This window comes from Arachis stenosperma, chromosome 4 (assembly GCF_014773155.1).
Source record: "Arachis stenosperma cultivar V10309 chromosome 4, arast.V10309.gnm1.PFL2, whole genome shotgun sequence".
NCBI lineage: Eukaryota > Viridiplantae > Streptophyta > Magnoliopsida > Fabales > Fabaceae > Arachis > Arachis stenosperma.
Window position 1 is genome coordinate 137,410,489 of NC_080380.1, and position 19,291 is coordinate 137,429,779.

At 32.9% G+C, this 19,291-nt stretch overlaps 1 long non-coding RNA gene across 2 annotated transcripts; it reads right to left on the reverse strand.

Annotated features, from left to right (window-relative positions):
* Positions 1-213: 213 nt before the first annotated feature.
* Positions 214-18,568, reverse strand: LOC130976761 (uncharacterized). 2 transcript variants are annotated; one of them, XR_009084749.1, is made up of 4 exons: positions 18,440-18,568; positions 18,278-18,344; positions 18,084-18,179; positions 214-526 (listed from the first exon to the last, which is right to left on the reverse strand). It is a non-coding gene; the product is annotated as an uncharacterized LOC130976761 (long non-coding RNA). The 2 variants fall into 2 exon arrangements; XR_009084748.1 differs by having other exon boundaries at positions 18,059-18,179.
* Between the last annotated feature and the right edge of the window lie 723 nt (positions 18,569-19,291).

Here is a 19,291-nt window from a genome sequence, read left to right on the forward strand (position 1 = left end):
ACTCATCATTTACCCCTATGACAAACATTACAATACACAACCTCAAATTTTTTATGGAACCTCTCAACCTTCACCACCACCATCTATTCCTCAACCCAAAGCTTATATCTCTACACCATCTATCATTAGTGAGGCTAAAAAGCTACCAAACTCTGGTGCAAGCCATCACATCACAAATGATGCTTCAAATATGCTAACAACAACTTCCAGCCAAGCAAATTCTGATAAACTGTATGTGGGTAATGGTATAGGTATTAGTATCACTAGTAAAGGTTCTTCAATTCTTACTGATCCATACAAGAATATTGCTTTTCAATTAAACAATTTATTACTTGTTCTTGATATAACACATAATTTTATGAGTGTGTCAAAATTTGCCTATGATAATTGAGTTTTCTTTGAATTTTGGCCTGATTTTATTGTTATTCGTGACCAGTATACCCGGGAGTATCTCCTCCAAGGCATAGTTAGAAATTAAATGGCATTTACACCTTTGACCATCTCTCTATACCAAAATATCCTCCACCTGTTACACAAAAGACTCAGACTATTTTAGTTCATGTTAACAATAATCAGTTTACTTATTCTGTTACCAATTTGAATAGTACAGATATTGAAACATGTACTTCTGTTGCAGTTAGTTATAATTTAGCTTCAAACATTGAATTGTGACATAAAAGACTAGGCCACTGTGCAATAAATACTGTCGCTACTGTTCTTAAGCATTGCTCTTTACCTATTCCTTCTAGTCCTCAACTTAATAATGTATGTGAAATTTGTTCCCTTGCTAAGATGCATCGTTTACATTTTTTTTCAGTACTGATACTACTTATAAATGACCTCTCGAAGTGGTGTTTGTTGATATTTGGGGCCTTGCCCCGGTTGTCTTTCGGACTGGATATATATACTACATTTGCTTTGTTGATACATATTCTAAGTTTACTCCTATCTTTATGATGATTAATAAATTTCAAGTGTAAGAACCGGATTTTAGAATAAAATAATAAATTAATTGTCTAAAATAGGTCCAAATTTAGGAGTCTTAATTTTGAAGTTTAGAGGTGAAATTTGAATTCAATAAAATGTTCTGAGTTGGAAAATGTAATTTTTTGTAAAAATTTGTGTAAAAATGCATACCGTAATTTAGCCGGCAGTACCGGCTTAAATCTATTCAGTACTGTATAAGAATAATGAAAACAGTAGAAAAACTTAGGAAAATAGTTAAAGTTGAAAACTGGACACTAATCTTAAAGGTTTTGGTCCAAAAATGGGTTAGACGGACCAAAAACGATAACGGGTTGGATCGAGCCCAATATTATATAAGTTCATTATGAAGCCTTTTCAGCTTCATAACTCCCCAAACATAAACCATAGCAGCCAAGTGAGAGGAGGAAGAAAAACACTATTCACCCTTTCACTCTTTTGCTTATAACTTGAGCTACGCTTCGATTGATGAACCGTTTGCGGTCACGCGAAACTCTCGCCGAGCCAGTTAGTTCTAAAAAACTTTTGCTGGTAAGTTTTTGAGCTTCATACCCCCATTCTCTGCCCTAAGTTACTTTCAAATTTAAGGTTGGATTTTTGAGTGAATTTTTGAGATTTTGTTATTTAGGTACTAACCATTACGGAGGAATTATTGGGTTTCAACCCTAATTTCTGTGGATAAGGTTAGGTTTCTCAAAAAAAAACCATGTAGTTTGGTATATTTTGGATATTAGATATTGATTTTGATGAAATATATGATGTTAGTTGTAACCACCCTACCCCATGAAGCTTGTGATTTCTGATTCTTTACCGCGTTCGTTAAAATAAAGCGTAGATAATGAATTAGTTGAGAAATTAGCCTAAAAGCGTTATCAACCATTAACTCGGTTTTCCCTACTCAAATCTAACCCTGATCACTTCTCCTCTCAGCACCGTTTGGAACCATGGTTACACCTCTTCAAGCATGCATTGATGCTGTGTTGAGGTGAGGAGAAGCCACGAAGCCTTATGCACTGCCTCACCAACTTCCTTTTCTTCCACTTAATGAATTTAGTACTTCTCATTTTCTTTGAACCAAAACACGCACAAACGAAGGAGAACAGAGAATAGAAGCAAAACGAAACTGAAAAGGCAGGAAGAAGCCATCCGCAGCAAGAAGGAAGGCGCCCCACCTCTCATCACTCAGAATCTTCAAAGCTACTTTGCTGGGTGAGAACCAGCAACTCTCCTTCTTCCTCTTCTTCAGATTCAAATTCTGTTTTTTCCTTTTATTCCACCTCTACCATTCTAATTCCTATTCTTGCTAGAACAGTAGTGACCGTAAGCAAGAACTCTTCCCTTGTTCGAGTTGAGGTTGGCCATTCGTTCTTGGAAGAGAGGCCAAAGCTCCAATTCCGTACGGTTAGGGTTCTGATTCCGAAAATAAGTAAAAATAGAATTTCCAACCTCAAAAGAGGTAAAGGTTAGAATTATGGGTAATGAGTAATTGATAGATGCAATTTCTGATTGAAGGTGATAAGTTGATAAGATTGTTGTTGCTGAAATTCTATTGATTGGTTAGTTTATTATTGTGGAGAGAAGTGCAGAATTCTAATGCTTTAAAGTGTGCTTGTATGATATGAATCATGGTGATTTCTGATAGGTACATGGAACTAAGGTTTCGGGGTACGGTTGTGATATAATTTAAGTAGATATGGTGATGAATAGAGGAATGGTGGATTAGTATAAGTTAGAAACCTAGAGGACCTAAATTTGGTTAGTGAAATTGAGAAGTCTTGCTGTAGAAATTTCTAAACAGTTTGGTCAGAAACTTAAAACGAAAACTGAGAATAATCTTGACATGATTTTTGAACCAACTTATTTTTCTAACAAATTCCTATAAGTCAAGATTACCCCATAAAAATTTCAGGGAATTTGGTCAAGTGGTTTGGGAGATATGAATTTTTGAAGTTTAGTGGTTACTGTAGAATTTTCTGGTTTTCTAGTTCTGCAGTACCATCTTCCAGACGATATAACTTTTGATTTAAACGAAATTTTTAGTTGCTTTTAAAAGGGTTTTAAAGATCTATCAATTTATTTTAAGTGAGTACAAGTTTCATGTCCATATCTAGTTTTAAGTGAGTACAAGTTTAACTCTGAACTGATTTATGAAAACAGGGCACCACTTCCAATTGCTAATTAATTGATCAAATGAAGTGATATGAACCTAAAACTTGTGGAATCTGAAACTTAAGTGTGTTGATTGTAATCCCATCAAAATTTAGAAGCAACGGATTAGAATTGAAATTATTGAGGAATTTATAAAAATACTGCTGCTGTCTGTTCTTTTCTGAATCTTTGTAAATTCAGTGGTAGAATTCTAAACCTTGTATAAAATTTAATTCTAATCCAAATTCAGCAAAACTCAAATCAAATTAAAGATTAGGACTTCTAGAGTTACCTTATCAAGAGAAATATGTCGTGCATAAGTATTCACAACATAAGAACTACATAGCAAAACAGCAAGGTGCTGCCCAAAAAATATAAGGATAGCAATCTCGGGATTTCTTCAATATCGAGTGTCAAACTGCCCAGAAAAATATGATTTCTAAGCCTTTAGAAACTTGAGTTCAATACGAACATGTGATCATAAAGTTTGCCCGAATCCGAGTCTTTTTATTACATTAACTATTAAATAGAAAATTGGTCGCCAAGAAGGTTTTAGTCTAAACAAGCTTAGGAAATGAATAAGGATGTGTAAGTTGCCCCTAGAAAAGTTTTAAGTTAGAAGGTGATGCAGAAGTATGCTTAGTAACATGGTGATGCGGAGGTATGCTTAGTAATATGGTGGTGCGTAGGTATGCGTATTTATAAGGTGATGTGGAGGCATGATGAAAAGAAAGAAAATGAAACCATGAATGGATAATGATTCATGAGAACTGTTTTTGTTGAATGGCCCTTTGCACCAAAGTGCTAATGCGAAAATATTTGCCTAACTGATAGTATAATGTATGTTGAATGGACCTTGTGCCAATTTGCTAATGCGAAAGTGCCCGCCTAACTGATAGCCTGATATTGCTAATGCGGGAATGTTCGCCTAACTGATAGCATTGTTCCTTACTGTGATACACATTGAAATGTTATTATAATGAGGCCTAATTGACACGGATAATCGTGATGCCAAGGTGTCTAATTGACATAGTAAAGGGACCATATTCGGGGTTCACTCCGAATAACGTCGAGTTACGAGTAGACAACCGACGCATGAGCTCATGGCCTGCACTAGGAACATGTATGCATCATCTTGTTTGCGCATATGTATTTCTTGTGAATTATTCACTGCTATTTTCCTGTTTGTCTATGCTATCTACTTGTTATATGTATATTTGTGCCTTGAGTCTCTGTGCTTAGCTTGTTCTTTTTTTTTCTGCATCGCAACAACTTAGAGACAAAGACCCTAGATTCCCCTTATACCTAGCTGAGAACTCTAGGTTCTCACCCTTCTTCTCTTTCTTTCTCCCCCTCCCCGGATGGGTTCGGCAGAGGAGTTCGTTGAGTTTTGGATTTCGGTTCATCACCCACGTTTTGACCCCAGCATGTCATACGTATTCACTCTAGCTGAAGGCCATACCAGAGCTTGACCTAGTTGACCTTTTACTCTTTTTGATGATCAATAGTATTACTTTTTCCTCACTTTTATAGTACTTTTAGAGGGGTAGGACATTTTAGTCGTTCGGTTCCAGTTTAGGAAACCCGTGTGAGGATTGGGACTGACTTCTTCTTTTGTATCTGTACATATAACTTGGTGTGATACTCAGTTTTTGATAGACGACATGTATCCTTAAACTTAACTCATGTGTATATTTGTATATATGTTTATATATGTTATTTTCTATTGCGTTGTGTTTTTCTACATTATAACTTTAAAGAAACTAACCTTGCGAGCAACTAAACGCTAATCCACGAATAATAGTTTGTTCACGATTAAACCGATAAAGGCTTATAATAACATTTTCTTATGAAATCTGAGTCTAGAGCTAAGTAGATCCTTACGACAAGTAGCACCTGAACATTTGGCATTGGTCATGATGTGTCAAAAGTTAGGGTGTTACAAGTTGGTATCAGAGCAGTTCGTCCTTTGAGCCTTGGGATGGACTGTCTATGCCTCCTTGCATACTCTGAATCTTTTTACATCATGCAGTTAGGATATTTTTACAATATATTCTACATGAAGTTCTATGAACATCCATTATACTAATATTAATACTTGAAAATAACCATGAGCCTAGACATGGAAATGGAAATGGTGACGCAGGCGAAGGTGGACTACGTAATGATAATCGGACAATGACCTTAAAAATTAATCCTCTGTAGTTCGATGGAAACACTAGTGCTACGCGAGCTAACGAGTTGCTTAAAGAGATAGGACGATCAATGCGAGCACAACAAGTCCCTAAAGGACAGCGAGTAGAATTTGCTGCTTACATGTTGAGAAATGTTGCACAACATTGATGGCAGGGAGTACTCCAAACTACTAGAGAGAGAAGCTATTGACATCACCGGGGAGGAATTTTTGGTTAAATTTTATAAAAAGTATTTTCCTCAGTGTTTTCGTACCTAAGGAGTTAGAGTTGCTTCAGCTAAGACGAGGAAATATGGCAGTCACTGAGTATACTCGCAAATTTGAAGAGTTATGTCGATTCTCGAACGTTTGTCAAGGAGCACCAGCTGCATTTGAGAAATGGAAGTGCATCAAGTTTGAAGGAGGACTTAGGGAATAACTTTAACTCATGTGGGTCCAATGGAAATTCAGAATTTTATAGAATTAGTTAACAAGAGTTAACTGACAGAAGAATGCATAAGGAAGCTAGTGGCAGCCCGAACTAACCAAAAGAACCTTTCATCAAGGGACTTCCATTGTAACCTCGCCCCTCAAGGAAGAAACTTCAAGGTAACTCGGCAGCCAGACCTGGGTAAACGACCCCAATCGATCCAACCAAAACTAATATGCTCCGTGTGTGGAAAGAATCATGGGGGCAAACCCTGTCTACTGAAATATGGGGTTTGCCATAATTGTGGAAAGTCCGGACATATAGCCAAAGAATGCATAAGACAAAAGCCTGAATTTGGTTCCCCTGGAAAGCAACAGCCAGGAAGGGTGTTCGTTTTGGATGCGAAAAATACTACCGAAACCGATCCCCATACTCGAGGTAACAAAGTTTTGAGGACAAAATTTTTTTTTACGGGTGTAGAATGTAACCACCCTACCCCATAAGGCCTGTGATTTCTGATTCTTTACAGCGTTCGTGGCGTGCATAGGATTAGATATATAAAAAAATAAAGCGTAGATAATGAATTAGTTGAGAAATTAGCCTAAAAGTGTTACCAACCATTAACTCGGTTTTTCCTTCCTCTTTTTTCAAAAGTACGGTTTTCTTTTCCTTCTCCCGATTCAACCGAACCAAACTTTCCCTACTCAAATCTAACCCTGATCACTTCTCCTCTCAGCACCGTTTGGAACCATGGTTACACCTCTTCAAGCATGCATTGATGCTATGTTGAGGTGAGGAGAAACCACGAAGCCTTATGCACCGCCTCACCAACTTTCTTTTCTTCCACTTAATGAATTTAGTAGTTCTCATTTTCCTTGAAATAAAACACGCACAAACGAAGGAAAAGAGCAGAGAAGGGAAGCAAAACGAAACTGAAAACGAAGGAAGAAGCCATCCGCAGCAAGAAGGAAGGCGCCCCACCTTTCATCACTCGGAATCTTCGAAGCTTCTTTGCTGGGTGAGAACCGGCAACTCTCCTTCTTCCTCTTCTTCAGATTCAAATTTTGTTCTTCCCTTTCATTCCACCTCTGCCATTCTAATTCCTATTCTTGCTAGAACAGTAGTAACCATAACCAAGAACTCTTCCCTTGTTCGATTTGAGGTCGGCCATTCGTTCTTTGAAGAGAGGCCAAAGCTCCAATTCCGTACAGTTAGGGTTCTGATTCCAGAAAGAAGTAAAAATAGAATTTCCAACCTCAAGAGAGGTAAAGGTTAGAATTATGGGTAATGGGTAATTGATAGATGCAATTTCTAATTGAAGGTGATGAGTTGATAAGATTGTTGTTGCTGAAATTCTGTTGATTGGTTAGTTTATTATTGTTGGAAGTAGTGCATAATTCTAATGCTTTAAAGTGTGCTTGTATGATATAAATCATGGTGATTTCTGATAGGTACATGGAACTGAGATTTCGGGGTAGGGTTATGATATAATTTAAGTAGATATGGTGATGAATAAGAGGAATGGTGGATTAGTATAAGTTGGAAACCTAGAGGACTAAATTTGGTTAGTGAAATTGAGAAGTCTTGCTGCAGAAATTTCTAAACTATTTGGACAGAAACTTAAAAAAAACTGGGAATAATATGGACATGATTTTCGAACCAACTTATTTTTCTAACAAATTTCTATAAGTCAAGATTACCTCATAAAAATTTCAGGGAATTTGTTCTAGTGGTTTGGAAGATATGAATTTTTGAAGTTTAGTGGTTGCTACAGAATTTTTTGGTTTTCTAGTTCTGCAGTACCAACTTCCAGACGCTATAACTTTTGATTTAAACGAAATTTTGAGTTGCTTCTAAAAGGGTTTTAAATATCTATCAGTCTATTTTAAGTGAGTACAAGTTTTATGTCCATATCTATTTTATAGACTTAAATAAGTCACTTGAAAAATGGGTTGTTTGTTGGAAACTCTGAACTGATTTATGAAAATAGAGCACCACTTCCAATTGCCAATTAATTAATCAAATGAAGTGATATGAACCTGAAACTTATGGATTCTGAAACTTAGGGGTTGTGATTGTAATCTCACTAGAATTTAGAAGTAACGGATTAGAATTGAAATTATTGTGAAATTTATAAAAACACGGCTGCTGTTTGTTCTTTTCTGAATCTTTGTAAATGCAGTAGCAAAATTCTAAAACTTGTATAAAATTCAATTCTAATCCAAATTCAGCAAAACTTAACCCAAATTAAAGATTAGGACCTCTAGAGTTATCTTACCAAGAGAAATAGGTCGTTTATAAGTATTCACAACATAAGAACTACATAGCAAAATAGTAAGGTGCTGCCCCAATAATCTAAGGACAGCAGTCTCGGATTTTCTTCGATATCGAGTGTCAAACTGCCCAAAAAAATATGATTTCTAAATCTTTAGAAACTTGAGTTCAATACGAACATGTGAACATAAAGTTTGCCCGAATCTGAGTCCGTTTGTTACATTAACTGTTAAATAGAAAATTGGTCGTCAAGAAGGTTTTTTAGACTAAACAAGCCTAGGAAATGAATAAGGATGTAAGTTTCCCCTAGGAAGGTCTCAAGTTAAAAGGTGATGCGGAGGTATGCTTGGTAACATGGTGATGCAGAAGTATGCTTAGTAATATGGTGGTGCGGAGTTATGCGTATTTATAAGGTGATTTGGAGGCAAGATGAAAAGAAAGAAAATGAAACCATGAATGGATAATGATTCATGAGAACTGTTTATTTGAATGGGCCTTTGCGCCAAAGTGCTAATGCGGAAATGTTCACCTAACTGATAGCATAATGTATGTTGAATGGGTCTTGTGCCAATATGCTAATGCGAAAGTGCCCGCCTAACTGATAGCTTGAGATTGCTAATGTGGGAATATTCGCCTAACTGATATCACTGCTCCTTACTGTGATACACATTGAAATGTTATTATAATGAGGCCTAATTGACACGGGTAATCGTGATGCCAAGGTGTCTAATAGACACAGTAAAGGGACCATATTCGGGGTTCACTCCGAGTAACATCGGGTTGCGGGTAGACAACTGACGCATGAGCTCATGGCCTGCACTAGGAACATGCATGCATCATCTTGTTTGCGCATATGTATTTCTTGTGAATTATTCACTGCTATTTTCCTGTTTGTCTATGCTATCTACTTATTATATGTATATTTATGCCTTGAGTCTATGTGCTTGTTCTTTTTTTTTTTTTTTTGCTTCACGACAACTTAGAGACTTTTATCTTGCTGAGAACTCTAGGTTCTTACCCGTCTTCTCTTTCTTTCTCCCCCTCCCCAGATGGGTTTGGCAGAGGAGTCCGTTGAGTTTCGGGTTTCTATTCATTGCCTACGTTTCGACCCCGGCATGTCATACGTATTCACTCTAGCTGAAGGTCATTCCAGAGCTTGACCTAGTTGACTTTTTACTCCTTTTGATGATCAATAGTATTACTTTCCCCTCGCTTTTATAGTACTTTTAGAGGGGTAGGACAACTTAGTCGTTCGGTTCCATTTTAGGAAACCCGTGTGAGGGTTGGGACTGAGTTCTTCTTCTGTATCTGTACATATAACTTGGTGTGATACTCGACTTTTGATCGACGGCACGTATCCTTAAACTTAACTCATGTGTATATTTGTATATATATTTATATATGTTATTTTCTATTGCGTTGTGTTTTTCTAAATCATAACTTTAAAGAAACTAACCTTGCGAGCTACTAAATGCTAATCCACGAATAATAGTTTGTTCACAATTAAACCGATAAAGGCTTATAATAACATTTTCTTATGAAATCTGAGTCTAGAGCTAAGTAAGTCCTTACGACGAGTAGCACCTGAACATTTGGCATTGGTCATGACGTGTCAAAAGTTTGGGTATTACAAGTTGGTATCAGAGCAATTCGTCCTTTGAGCCTTGGGATGGACTGTCTATGCTTCCTTGCATACTCTGAATCTTTTTGCATCATGTAGTTAGGATATTTTTACAATATATTTTGCATGAAGTTCTATGAACATCCATTATAGTAATATTAATACTTGATTTTGGTATATTAAGACTGATCACCTTAATATTGATTATGGGGAATTAATAGGACTCAAATGGCTGCGAATAGGCGAGGACGCCCACGACTGGAGGGAACAAGTGATGGAACTTTTCCTGATGCAGCGGCTATTCTTGAATCCGTAAATGCTATGGCTGCTGTTGTGCGTGATTCAGTTGCTGCTACCAACCAAGTAGCTGAACGTCTTGATCACCACAATGGAGCTGAAAATAACCATGAGCCTAGACATGGAAATGAAAATGGTGACGCAGGCGAACGTGGACTACGTAATGATAATCGGACAATGACCTTAGCCTCTTTTTTAAAAATTAATCCTCCGCAGTTCGATGGAAACACTAGTGTTACGCGAGCTAACGAGTGGTTTAAAGAGATAGGACGATCAATGCGAGCACAACAAGTCCCTGAAGGACAGCGAGTAGAATTTGCTGCTCACATGCTGAGGAATGATGCACAACATTGGTGGCAGTGAGTATTCCAACTTTTAGGGAGAGGAGCTATTGACATCACTGGGGAGGAATTTTTGGCTGAATTTTATAAAAAGTATTTTTCTTAGTGTTTTCGTACCGCTAAGGAGTTAGAATTGCTTCAGCTGAGACAAGAAAATATGACAGTCACTGAATATACTCGTAAATTTGAAGAGTTATGTCGATTCTCGAACGTTTGTCAAGGAGCACTAGCTACATTTGAGAAATGGAAGTGCATCAAGTTTGAAGGAGGACTTAGGGAAGAACTGTTAACTCATGTGGGTCCAATCGAAATCCAGAATTTTGCAGAATTAATTAACAAGAGTTAACGGACAAAAGAATGCATAAGAAAGCTGGTGGCAGCCCGAACTAACCAAAAGAACCTTTCATTAAGGGACTTCCATTGTAACCTCGCCCCTCATGGAAGAAACTTCAAGGTAGCTCGGCAGCCAGACCTGGGTAAACAACCCCAATCGACCCAACCAAAACTAATATGCGCCATGTGTGGAAAGAATCATGGGGGCAAACCCTGCCTACTAAAATATGGGGTTTGCCATAATTGCGGAAAGTCCGGACATATAGCCAAAGAATGCATACGACAAAAGCCTGAATTTGGTTCCCCTGGACAGCAACAGCCAGGAAGGGTGTTCATTTTGGATGTGGGAAATACTACTAAAATCGATCCCCATACTCGAGGTAACGAAATTTTGATGACAAAATCTTTTTTTTAGGGGGGGTAGAATGTAACCACCCTACCCCATGAGGCCTGTGATTTCTAATTCTTTACAGCCTTTGTAGCGCGCATAGGATTAGATATATGAAAAAATAAAGCGTAGACAATGAATTAGTTGAGAAATTAGCCTAAAAGCATTAACAACCATTAACTCGGTTTTTCCTTCCTCTTTTTCAAAAGTACGGTTTTTTTTCCTTCTTCCGGTTCAACCGAACCAAACTTTTCCTACTCAAATCTAACTCTAATCACTTCTCCTCTCAACACCGTTTGGAAATATGGTTACACCTCTTCAAGCATGCATTGATGCTGTGTTGAGGTGAGGAGAAGCCACGAAACCTTATGCACCGCCTCACCAACTTCCTTTTCTTCCACTTAATGTATTTAGTAGTTCTCATTTTTCTTGAACCAAAACACGCACAAACGAAGGAGAAAAACAGAAAAGAGAAACAAAATGAAATTTAAAAAGAAGAAAAAAGCCATCCGCAGCAAGAAGGAATAACGACTATAAATACAATGGCTATTAAATATATTCTCTCATGAATTTGATGACTATATTAAATGCATTATTTTTATACTATTTATTAGTCACATTTAATCTCAATTATTTAAATTAATCCAATAACTATAAAAAATAATATTTTAGTAAATTATACAAATAATTTATACTATATCGTTATATTAGTAAAAAATTAAATAGATAATAATTGAAATTTAAGAAACTATTACTTTTTCAAAATTTTTTAACATAATACAAAAATTTAAGAAGCTACTACTTTTTTTAATGAAAAAATAAAACGTGGAAAATGTTTATTAATTATGATTCCATTTTTAAGAAACTACTACTTTTTTGAATGAAAAATAAAACGTGTAAAATTTTTATTAATTATGATTTTTTTAAAAAATATTATCTAGTGTATGTTTTCGTATCTTATACTGAATAATACATAAAATTATATAAATTTTTATTAAAAATTTAAACAAAAAATATATATAGTTATTATTATTATTATTATTATTATAAATATTTGATAGCTTAAAATATTAAAAATAATTAGTATTTGTCTTAATCAATTTGAATTGGTTGAATGTTCATCTCATTTGTCTGTTTAAGTAAGTATTTGGAATTCAAATTTTGTCTTGTGTGTGTAACAATTCATTAGTTGGCAGCATACCCTTAATAAATAGAGCATAAATATGTGGTGGATTAGTCTTTGGCCTTCCGAATTAAGAAATCTGTAAAAAAAAAATATATTTGTCTTTAAAATAGATTAATTTCTCATTGTTAATAGCAATACTAATGAACTTTTATTTTTTTTTGAAATTTATCTAGGACAATTTTATTTATTAGTATCGTATTTATTCTTGAAGTCAAAACAATATAATCAACATTGTTCCTTGTTAAAACTTAAAACTTCACATTTTACGACATAATTTTTAAATTTTTAAACTCATAGACTTATGTCATTATAAAATTTATTAGATTGATTAATATTTTTTGATAACATGGTGTACCGAAACACCATCGTTGAATATTAATTAGTGTGAAGTGAAATTAATAACAACTTTTGTTATTTAATATATAATTTATTCTATTGAAAAATAAATTAGTATTTTTTGAATTGATAATACATTTCTTTCTAATTCTTACACTATTTTATTTGACAATATTTGTCATTAAAGAATAACAAATGACCACACTATCCTACAATATAATATACAAAGTAATTTCTTATCTTAAAATTAATTCTGGTTAGTGAGATAAAATTCGAAATATTTTTTTATTTTCTTACTCAAATTTAAATTTAAATTTAAATTTAGAATTGATTAACAACTTATCCTTTTTTAATTTCAATAACACAAAATAAAATTGTTTTGGTGTAAAATATTCAGCATTTAATTATTTTAATCATTTAAATTTTAGTTACCAAAAATTAAGATAAAAAATAATTATAATCTTTATAATCGATAATAGATATTATATTAGTACGTAAATACTAATTTCTGATGTAATATCTATTAGTCCTGTCAAAAATGTAAATAATTAATATATCAGATTGGTAAGTTAGATGTTGTGAAATCTGAAAGAAAGTGTAGATATCTATGCGTTAAGTGTAGATGCACAAACTATAAAGAGCTGAACATTATTAAGATGCATTTCTGGAAAAAGGGATTTATGCCAAATTATTGAATTTGGACAGAACATGGAGAGATGATTGACGACATAGGGATTAATCAGACAGGATTAATTAGAGAAGATGGTAACATAATTTAATTGGCTTTAGATCTTATTTAATAGACATCTATTTATGTAAAAAAAAAAATTTATTTTGTGTTTTATGTAAAATAGAAGAAGCAGTTGATGGGCCGTACACCAACTCAGAAGGAAATCTTTAAGAAAACTCACACACTTAAAAGTGACAAATCTAAATAGATGGAACACTCTTAAAATACTCATGTAAAATATAATATAAATATTAAATTATTAATTAATTAAAATGTTATATAATGTATATATGTTACTCTGGATTCTGAAGAGATTTCTAGACATCTACCACCCTACTACGTCCTTGCTGATCTCAATAATCCCATCTTTATTAACTGATTATTAATAATATCTATCTATCAAATCAAGTCAAGTACGAACAACATATTATAAACTTATTATAAACTAATGATTATGGATCCTCACAGAAGAATCTGTTGTCACTTGAATATTTATGTACACACATGCATGTATGTATATATAATCAGAAATGCTTAATTAATTTAGGATGTGATTAAGTGAAAGATGAATTGTTAAATTAATAGTTTAATTAATGGATTGATTTGAGAGTGGAGAGCAAAAAGAGGAAGAGAAAGTGGTAAAAGAATATTAATTAAATGAGTGGAGAGATTGGCATCAAAGAGAAAGAAGGTAATTGATTTCGTATCCCATAATAAAATCTATCTTCTTCTGAATTTGATGCAATTTTTTTTTAACAAGTTGTATTTGATATATGCATAGAAATATACATGTTTATAGTTTATCTCATGCTATATTATCCTAAATCTAAAATGATAATAGGAATATTTGAATCATGTTTTGGTAGATATAATAGTTTATTCAGTTTAATCACTTTATCTCTCATTCAATAAATATTTTTAGATTAAAATCATCAAGTCATAAGTATTATATTATTGTGAAATAGTGTACTATATTGTTTGAAATTTGATTTATATAATTGATATAATTATTGTGCAACAGGAGAAGTTTATAAAAATGTTGGCAGAAGTTCAGGCCCAACATGCAGAGACTCAAGCACAGGAAATGGAGTTACCACCAATTGATGAAGACTTGATTTGGGAGGAAGGGTGTGGTAGATAAAAGAAGAATCAAGTTTACGAAAAAGTGGCATTCTTTTCTAGTTTTATCAAGTCTGGAATCACTACTTCTCCCAATTCTGTATCTTGAAGAGCATCTAGAAATCAAAATTTCGCTCCTGATTTGCGAGAGCAGATTCATAATCTCAATGAAGAACTTTTTAAGCGTGTTACTTAACAAACAGATGAGCGTATTAGTAAGTTGTTAGATACATGCTTGGCTCTTTTGGATAAGACTCATAAGAGATGGAATGAGGCTTATGTTAGCTATTACGAGAAGGTTAGAGCGTCAAGTAGTTCCAGTGCTGTTCCACTACCACTGCCACCGTCGCCACCCTCAATCTCTTATGATGAGGGCTATGATGATGATGAGGATGAAGATTACACTAAAAACTATAACTGATAGTTTTAGTATGGTTGAACAATATACTAAGAATTATAGTTGATGTATCAATACACTTTATTTATATTTTGAATTATATTGACTTGCTTATTTATAATACTTTTCTTTTAGTTTGATAATACGATGAATTTGTTTATTTTTTGAAATATTATAAATATTCGAATACAAATTAGATAAAAATTTGTATTTATTAAATTTATATTTACTTTATATGAAAACAGGTTTATTTTGCAATAGAAAAATCTAAAATAAATTATATTTTACCTTACTGACAAAATTACAGACGGATTTTCTATTTGTATTCAGAGTTTGGAATGGTTTTCCAAGGTTCCAATTACTGATAAAAAATTTGTGGAAAAATCTGTCTCTAATTACCGACGAAAAATCTGTCGAAAAATCTATCTCTAATTACCGATGAAAAATCCGTCGAAAAGTTTGACGTTCTAAGAAAATGGAGAGGAGAATTTACCAAGAAAAAATCTATCGATAACTGGTAAAAATTTGTCGGTAAATTACTGATGAGACTTTTACAGAAGGACAAAATCTGTCGATAACCAAAAATCCGTCGGTAATAAAGACTAAATCTATCTGTAAATCTATCTGTATTAAGCAATTTTCTAGTTGTGTAAGTGCAAAAACCTGATTTTTATATAATAGAAGAGATAATAAATAGAATAGATGAGAATATAATATGTGACATATTTTAATCATAAAATTAATAATATAATAGGTTTTTTATGGATTTTTATTACTTGTTCCCTGTTAATTTTTACGTTATTACTTAATAATTTTCACTTATGAAACTATCAACAATCTAATATTATGCTTTAGTTAATAAGAATGATAACGTTAATATTTCTACCCAAGTCTTGTTATTATTAATAATTAGAAAAGAATTATAAATAAATTTATTTTCTTAATGAATGTTAATTTTGTTGTCAAATTTTATATTATCTTTAAAATTTTAGCGTAATTGAATCTAATTCTTACATTTTAAAATGAATTTATTCGAAAAATTAAAATATAAATCACATTATTAATTACAAAATTACTTTATTAACATAATTAGTGGTTCTTACTTGAACAATTAAATTTAGTTTCTAATGATATTAAAGTCAACATATTTTATTGTCTTGTGCCTTTAAAGAATTCACAAGAATGACATAAAAATCTAACAACTGAGAAATAAATTCATTAGAATCGGTATATTCATTTTAATAAATATTCTTCTATCCAATATTATAAAACATAAACGTGCTACCTTGGATTATTACATATTTAACTTCGATCGACAGTTGTAGAATGCCTGAATTGAGATATTTTTGGGCTATAGTATTCGTCAAAACAAACAATCAATGAAACACTCATCCGTGCCTTTTCATTTTGAGTATATTTATATATAAAAGAAATTCTACATAAAGAGAAAAAAAAAAGAAGAAAAGAATAATTGAAATAGGAGGAGCGATAAAAATGATAATTCTTATAATTTTGTGTGGCCATCTATATATTATAGACTAAAAGACCATGGTTATCTAACGAAATTAATTTGTAAATAAGTAATTTGTATTTATTGAATTCAATTTGAATGAGTAAAAAATTATTTTATTTTAGTTTAGTCTTTAATTCACATTATTTGAATTTGGTTTAATATATATAATTTTCTTCGATTTGATTTAATTATTAGTTGAAAATATTCTGGTTGCCTATATTATTCATAGATTTATTATTTTAATGACTAATAAATTAATCAAATTAATTAATACACATAATAAATTTAGTTTAATAAATTAAAAGAAATAAATTAAAAAAATATTAATAGAACATTAAAAGAAATAAATTAAAAAATACTACTAAATCAAATTGATATAAATTATAATAATTATGTGGAATAAAACGTGGAATATTTTTATTAATTATTATTTCTTTTAAAATATTAAATTGTGTATGATTTTTTTAATTATGTTATAGTTTTTATAATTATGTGAAATCTAATTATTTTGATTTATTTATTAGATATATTTTAATAAAAATTAAAGACTATAACTGTAAATATAATTAGAGGCCTGCTACACATACAAGTTTTTTTGCCTTACAAGTTATACAAGTTGGCCCAAGTCCAAGAAAAAAACACGCGCACCGTCCAACGCACGCGCCTTAATCACCCGTTGCGTTTTTTCCTTAACATGTTCATTATGCCGCACTCTTTCTCTTCTTCCTCAATCAAAATGCAAACCGTCAAGATTCAAGCGACATTCAAAACAAACTACCATTCTGAAGAAACGTTCCAACTCCTCGCGAAAAGTAGAAGAAATCAAGAAGAAAAGATACAAATCTCCATCAAAAATCACCAGAAAAAATGAAGAAACATTATTCAAGGTACTGTCTTACTGTTCTTCTAGGTTTTTTTTCTAGATTGTCTCTGCCATGTGCCTCATCCTTAACCAGCAAAACATTGAAAGATTTCAAGAAGAAATATATTGTCTCCCCCTGATATTGTGGTAAGGTGTACTTCAACGAATTTTGGGTGTATTTCTGTAATCCTTTGGGTGTATTTCTATAATCGTTTGGGTGTATTTTTGTAACCGTTTGGGGTGTATTTCTGTAATTCTTTGGGTGTATTTCTGTAATCGTTTAGGTGTATTTCTGTAATCGTTTGGGTATTTCTGAAGTTCCATTATCTTCAAAATGATTTCAAAGCTTGATTTCAGAAACCATGAAAATCGAAAAAAAAACGAAACAAGAATATATAGAGAGAAACGCACGTAAATGACGAAGAAGAAACCAGTGATAAACGCAGGTAAAACAACAAATGAAAAGGCAAAAAGAGAACCGCACGAAGGAGATCGAACAAATTTAGCAAAAAACTCGAAAAAGAAAACAAAATCTTTTAAAAAATAGAAATTATATATTCACGAGTTAAGTGAATAAACACTTGGATCAGAAGCATCGATCATAAACGATGAAATAATCATTACAAAAAATTGAAAAATTGAATGCCATTCAGGAAATCCATTTGCAAGATACTAAAAATTATTTTGTAGATGGCAACAGGAGTGAGCAATTTCTATCGCACTCAAGTAATACACCAAATTTAGTCCCACTTGTTCAAATGGTTAAATAAATTAGGTCTCTCTTGGCCACCTCATGTAAAATATATTTAGGTCTTTCTCTTCCTCTCATCACTTGTCTATCTTCTATTTAAAACTCAGCTTAAAATTTTCATGATGTACGATACCAAAAATTCACAGAAACATAACATGCTCAGGAAGGCACTTACTTCTACTAAAGGTTTTGACTTGTACCTTGAACTCTGAACAGAGCTACTCTGTGTTTCATGTAGTTTTCATCTGTGGTACCTTTTTCTTCTATGAAATTCTTATATCCCAAACTGTTTCCCCCTTACAACAAGAAAAATGAAAAATTCAACGCATGCTGCCGTGCTTTCTATTAAAATTACGAGCTATAGTCTTAAAATGAGATTATAGTGTGTATATACCTTGAATATGATTAGTCTCTGAAGTATTGAGAAAAACTGAACTAGCTCCTTACTCATAAATTTAAGCCTGAACAGGCATGTGATGTAAATTAGATTAATTTATTTGTTGCACATAATTATTCAACAACTTATTATGAAAGAGCAGGCAAGAATATCACTAACCACAACTGAATTAGTTCTTGCTGAATCAGCCATAATATTCATGTGATAAATGAACGCTGTTTTATCCTCCTGCAAGCCAAAAATAATAGAACATGTTAAGAGTTTCTTCACAATAACAACCTCCACCACCAACCTTTATCCAAATACATGAGTTCGAGTTTATTTATGGCTACAAAAAAAATAATAATTACAAGATAAGCAAAATTCAGCCACACATTCAATTTTCAACAACAAATTCAACTTTCAACAACTAAATTAAAGTGCATTCAAGTTCAATCAGTAACAAATTCTTTCAGCAATGAACAAATTTAAGTGATCATCTCAGAACAGCAACAAGTTAAAAGTTTCAGTAACAAATTTCTCAGCCACACATTCAACTTTCAGCAATAAATCCAACTTTGAACAACAAAATCAAAGTGCATTCAAGTTCAATCAATAAAAAATTCTTTTAGCAATGAACAAATTTAAGTGATCATTCCAGATAAGCAAAAAATTCAAGGTTCTAGCAACAAATTTCAGCCACACATTTAACTTTCAGCAACAAATTCAACTTTCAACAACAAAATCAAAGTGCTTTCAAGTTCAATCAGTAACAAATTCTTTCAGCAATTAACAAATTTAAGTGACCATTTCAGATAAGCAAAAAATTCAAAGTTCCAGTAACAAATTTCAGGCACACATTCAACTTTCAGCAACAAATTCATCTTTCGACAACAAAATCAAAGTGCATTCAAGCTCAATCAGTAAAGTGATCATTTCAGAACAGAAAGAAAGGGAAAATTAATTAGAACTCACCAAATTGGGTTATGCGAAGGAACCTGAAGGCGAGGCTCAAAGTAAGAAGATGAACGA